Source organism: Hippoglossus stenolepis, chromosome 21 (genome assembly GCF_022539355.2).
Source record: "Hippoglossus stenolepis isolate QCI-W04-F060 chromosome 21, HSTE1.2, whole genome shotgun sequence".
NCBI lineage: Eukaryota > Metazoa > Chordata > Actinopteri > Pleuronectiformes > Pleuronectidae > Hippoglossus > Hippoglossus stenolepis.
In genome coordinates, this window is record NC_061503.1 from 9,041,402 (window position 1) to 9,047,401 (window position 6,000).

The 6,000-nt window shown below is 43.0% G+C and overlaps 1 protein-coding gene across 8 annotated transcripts in view; it reads right to left on the minus strand.

Moving 5' to 3' along the window:
• The window catches only part of raraa (retinoic acid receptor, alpha a), a 145,707-nt gene extending 140,384 nt beyond the window's left edge, over positions 1-5,323 (minus strand). For 7 of the 8 annotated variants that reach the window (XM_035145577.2, XM_035145575.2, XM_047338269.1 and 4 more), the window contains exon 1: positions 4,550-5,323. The gene's annotated coding sequence lies outside the window, so the exon portion shown is untranslated. The remainder of the gene's footprint in view (positions 1-4,549) is intronic. The other variant, XM_035145578.2, reaches the window with a different exon arrangement.
• Positions 5,324-6,000: the final 677 nt, after the last annotated feature.

Sequence of the window (6,000 nt, forward strand, 5' to 3'; positions counted from 1 at the left end):
ATATCACAACCGATAATCCATTCTGGGGCATTTTATTATGAGGCTATAAAAGGAAAGATATAAAGTTCTCTCTCTGAGTGCTTTGATAACCCCACTGGCCTTGGACCTCTTTGAAAGTCTTACTCCAAAGGTTTGAGGTGAATATAAAAGCACAAGTTGTAGTGAGGTACCCTGCCACTTTAAGACTGGGATGAAACCAAGTTATTCTACCACTCTGACCTAATTGCTCTCTCGCTCTCCCGACATGAACACTGGGAGCTGTGCACTCTGACATGTAAAGATTATTTAATACCATCAAAGCCATAAAAAGAGGAATAAAAGGAAGTGGTGTGAAAAGGAGAGGGGGGTTAACTCTCATGAGGCTGACAGGGCCGTGCAGGCCAGTTTGCCGTGTGGAGCGCGGCAGTACAAGAGAATCAGTATGCAAAAGCCTACCTAATAATGTGCCGCTGGCCTATGTGAGTGGAGCTCCCACATCCCAACATCACAGCGGCCCCATTCCCCCTCCAAAAAAAAAAATCCACTCAGACTCCGCTACACTCTCCTGGTATCGGCTCCCACCCTTCTTCTCTCCTCCTTTTCCCACACTCGCCCGAGTCCCTGAGGCAATGACTACGTCATCGGGCACAACTGCCAAACCACTGTAATATCCCAATTTATTTCTACTTATTCTGACAGAGTCGGGGCCTGTTTCATTTAGGTCAAGGCTGGTTTTATTAGTGCAAAGCTACACTGCTTGGTTTCACTGGACTCCGTTTGTGGGACTGTTTCTCTATTAGGCCAAAAACATCATTTGCTGAAACCAAATGGATTTTATTTGCTACATCAATAAATTGGTGAACCAAAACATGAACACATCGACACTGGCTCTTAACAACCAAGCACGTTGTGTTTTTTCCTATTTACAGCAGAGTGAAAATCGTAATTCTGCATGGTTGTTTTCACTGAAACAAAGCTACTGCAGACTGATCGTGTGGGACTGGGTAGAGGTGTTTACTATTAAAAGGAGCTGGATGACATCACTGGGGTGCCCTGCCATCGTGGGGACCATGTCTCATCTGTCAGTGCCTGATCAGTTTGTGCCGTGAGTCAGACTGGCTCGTCAGCAACCGGGCCACAGCAGGCCACTGTGGTGAGGCTGCCTCTATCACGACAGACTGCACCACCTGACACACTCTAGGCTTTCTCAGAGGAAGCTGGGGCCGAAAGCAAAATTAATATGACTCAATATGGTGACCTGCACGGATGACAACCTCTATTCGCAACTGATAATAATAGGAGGAAGGAAAAACTGCACTCACTCTCCTTTTTGCACAAATTATTATAAGTGACCCAAAATTCAACACAAAAAGTTGACTTTATATAATTTCATTATACAGAAGAAAAGAACAACATAATTTGAGTGTGTCTATTGAATGCAGTTAGATTGAACCTTCAAATTCCCTGCACAAATTTGACCCAAAATATGACACATCTTGCCTTTCATCACTCATTGTCCATTAGATAAAGTAATCTGTTCCACACGAGATGAGCAAACAAAAAAGAACTGTCATCAAATGTGACAAATAAACCTGACAAAGCTTGGAGCTACTGACTCACTACCAGTGTTAACTGAGAAGAAAAAAAAAATTTCCTTTCCAGTGTCATTTGCACTTGACTTTTTACAATCTGCAGAGGAAGGAGAGGGGCCGTGGTGAAGGGACAGGGGATGTAAGTGTGCCACTGCCTCCCCGACGATGACACATTTAGTACCATGTGAAACTTGTGAGGCTTTTAACTGGCACTGTTCACACGAAGAGAGAGAGACGACTTCCCGTTGACGCTCGACAGAGAGGGTTTGACGGTATCACGTTAAATCTCTCGCCTTGTGCTACAGAACAGAACGGCACTGCAGTTTTACAACACTGAGCGGTGGATCGCCTTGAATAAACACATATATAATTCCATTAGTTATTTGGTTTTGAATGCATTGTTGTAAAAACTCTTCTAAATGTCCCTCTATAATGTAGGAGGAAGCAGCATGGAGGAACATGTGACTAGAGCTGCTGTCAGTGATGATTTTGGGATATAATTTCTCTCATTAAGTCAGACCACAAATTAATATATCAGATTTACTCAGTGATAGATCACCACATCCCTACCACTGAGAAAGAAACCACATTTTTAGAATTCAGTACGGCCATGACGTGGGATCAGGCATTACATTAAAACACACATCTAAAGGTTAGTATTCAAATTTGTATCTAATGTGACAGTTTACCAGGCAGGTAAACAAATCTGACATTTAACCAAAGCAATTATAGTGATAGCACAACCTTTAATCATTGACTAGAATTAGATGGACAGCAATACTCCAACTAATGACATTATTCAGAATAAGACATCATTTTGATCATGATGTTTAAACGAGTTGCTCATTAAATATTCCATTGATATCCTCTTTTACATGTTATACAGTATAGTGTGTTTATGACTCATGTCAAAAGTATGTCCTACTACTTGTGTACACTCGAACCCAGGACATGTGTCGTTAAGCAGTATCAAGTAAGTTGATGTCACAAAATGCTGTTAAAACCACTGTGGTAATGTGATTAAAGTTGTAATTCTCAATAAGTCTTTATTTGATAATTGTGTATTCGGGGTATGACCTTACTTGGGTTAAGGTCATCAGACAATGCTGTCTCAGCAAATGTGTCTAACGTGAATCATTAAAAAGATGACGTGACAGAGAGGGAAAACCCTGAGAAACACCAAATCTCCCACTGGGTGACTTGTCCTCTACTGCATCTTGCTCTAAATGTCACACGTTTTCACAGGAAAGAGCATCTTCCTCGTCCATCCCCACACACACACACAGACACTTTCATGTCTGCAGCCAGAATCAGAGAAGTGGAGAGAGGAATCTGTGGTATCCTTAAGTTTCAATCAGCATATTTGTGCAGGGCATCGACTTAACGGATTACTCAAACAAAAGCAAACACTTGCAAAGTGCTTGTTACAGCCGTAAATGAAGGGTAATGAGCACTGTAATCTGTGGTTTTTACAAGACAACATTTTACAAGATAACACTGCAGGTCTGTGGCGCTGCAGGGTATATGTAAAATAAATGTTATAACACAGCGCTGACATTTTATTTGCTGGGATCCAGACACCTCCAGTTGGCACATTATCTTGACAGGGGTTAATCACAGGTGTTAACAAATTGGTTGAGATGTCTGTCAGTTTGCTGAGGTACTTTTGTGCGAGAGCGTGTGTTGTTGATGCAACAGAGGAATGCAAGCGTGTCTCGGGTCAACAAGTTTGCAGCTCTTTATTAGAGCACATGAGAAGAATGCAGGCTGTGGTTGCCCCCTCTGTGGAGTGAGCTCCTGTCTGCTCATCCACCCAAACCAAACTGTACCGGGCTGATTTATACTGCAAGGAAAATCATTGGCATTAAAGAGCACATATCCCTGCAGACTATTTATGAACCGGCTACTCTAAGGCAAGCCGATGAGATCGTCAATGACACATCTCATATTCTGCAGTATGAGCCGCTGCCCTCTGTTCGGAGAAAGATTTTAAATAGTGGCTGATAAAGCCAGAATTGGAACTGGAGGATGATGATATCTCAGCTCGCTTGGTGTTGCTTATCTATTTATGCTTGTACTTTTTTTATTGGATGTTATGCATTTACTTTTTACAGATTTTTGCTTACTGCATTCATTAGGATTTTTGTACATGTAGAAGTGCATGTATTTGCAATATGGTCAGGCACGCACTCTTTAGTACCATGTAATGTATTGCCATGTTTGTTTTATGATGGGGATTCGTGCATATATATATATATGTGTGTGTATTTCTATAGTTGCAGGGGTGGGTAGAGCTTTGTGGGACGATAAAGTTAATCTTGAATCTCACATTAACTGAGACGAATCCTGATATCATATCCACAGCCACTTGAATCGTGCTATAGAGCAAAGTTCACCACGTTATCTGCGAGGAAGCAACGCAGACCCAAATCTGCAAAAGGCACAATGTGGAAATACAATTCCTGCACATTCCCTACTCCTGACGCTGCAAAAACAGAAACACGCTCAGACACATTGTCACACGCCTGTAACTCCACATATTCCCACTTTAGTGAAGCAGCCTTTCCCTGTGGTTCGCAGCTTGTTCTTTTGCTAATTGACTCCAAGTGTCAGCGTGGACGTGTGTTTACAAGCGGAGGAGACGCGTTAGCTTCGCGTGCTAACAAGCGTCCACTGAACACAACAACGTCGCTCGCACCGAACATTAGCTGGTTAGCTTGTTATTAGCTACTTTCCTATTTTTTAACAATGCTAGAAGTGGTCGTGAACTTCACGGGAGTTCCCCTCCAGCTGTTCACTCGCTTTCTGTCAGCGTTAAAAAAAATAAACGGTAACATAACCCGACCAAGCGTGACGCATTTAAAATCCTCCAGGTGAACAGAGGGGTTCACACGGTTAACCCCCGCCACAGGCTAACACCTGGAGGGAGGCTGTCAAATGTTGACAAGCTGTCACTGACAAGTGGATGTGGATAATACCTGGGACCTGTTGACTCCTCCTCCCCGGTCCCCTGCTCGGACTGTTCCTGCTCCTGCTGCTGGAAACTTATTCTTCTTCTTCTTCTTCTCCTCCTCCTCCTCCTCCTCCTGCTGCTTCTTCTTCTTCTTCTTCGCTGCTGCTGCTGGAAGTTGCAGCTGTATTTCTCTGTTATTTCTCCTCAAAGTTTCCCGTCGCCTCTTCAAAACCTCTCCTCTCGCAAGCCGCCGAGTGAAATTAGCCTCCTCTCTTCCTCCTCCCCCTCCTCCTCCTCCTCCTCCTCTTGGTCTAACGCGGAGGTGAAGAGCCGCGTCTCAGGGCGCAGGGACAAGTTTGGCACAGCTTTGCTCAGAGGCAGCGGAGGAAACCATTGCAGTTGCGTCCTCTGGCTGTGAAATCCAACACCAGCCCCGACCCCGCCCCTCTCCTTTTATGGGGGGGCCAGTCCCTCACGTAAAACACCGAAAAGTAAAAGTGGATGATGTCCCCGCTCTCCTCCAGATGTGCTCCCTGCTCTGCTGGAGGGATGTGAGGCGACAGGAGGACAGAACAACGTTCGTTTTACTGCACTTTACTTGTACGTCTCGTCCTCTCAGCTCCTCTGAGCTTCACTGAAAAGATGCACAACAACTCCCATCAGGCAGCTTCTGGTGTTGGGGAGGAACGAGCCTGATGCTTAACCCTTCAAGTGAGGTTAAACTCAGCGGTGCCTTCGGAGAGTGTGTCATTATTTAACAGATAAAGGTATAATGCAACCAAACAGGTTCGCAAAGGAGAGTGGAGAGGAAAAAGATATGGGGCTTGTATTGTAGCAATAATGTTTGTGAATGTATGTGAGACTGTATCTCATTCTGCTCATGAGTTGTAAAATTTGTAAATGTGGAAAAGAATCTGCAAATGGGTTCTGATATTTGCTAATGTGCACTGAAATCTGCAAATGTGTGTTTAGAATCTGTGAGTGCGTTCAAATTTGAAAATGCCCCAAAAAATCTCTAAATGTGAATTTAGAATCTGTGTGTGTGTAATCCGATTTGTGAACGTGTAACAGAATCTGCAAATGCTCTGCTGAGATATGCGAATGTGTACAGGAATCTGCAAATATGTGTTTTTTTCTAAAAAAAATCTCTTAATGTGTATTTAGAATCTGTGTGTGCCTAATCTGATTTGTAAATATGAAACAGAATCTGCAAATGTGTGTTAAAAATCGGTGTTTGCAAACAGATTTGTGAATGTGTAAAATAAAGAAGTAGTGTATTTGAGATTTGTGAATACATTTCTGAATACACATGGGCAGACTCTTGTACACATTTGCCTATTTGCATTTGCAGCTTCTTTTACACATTTACAAATCTGATTACATACCCATGAATTACACAACTCTCCACGCACACAAATAACACTGCTGTAATATTGTCCCCAAAATACAGGGAATTTAATAAAAAAAATGTCACAA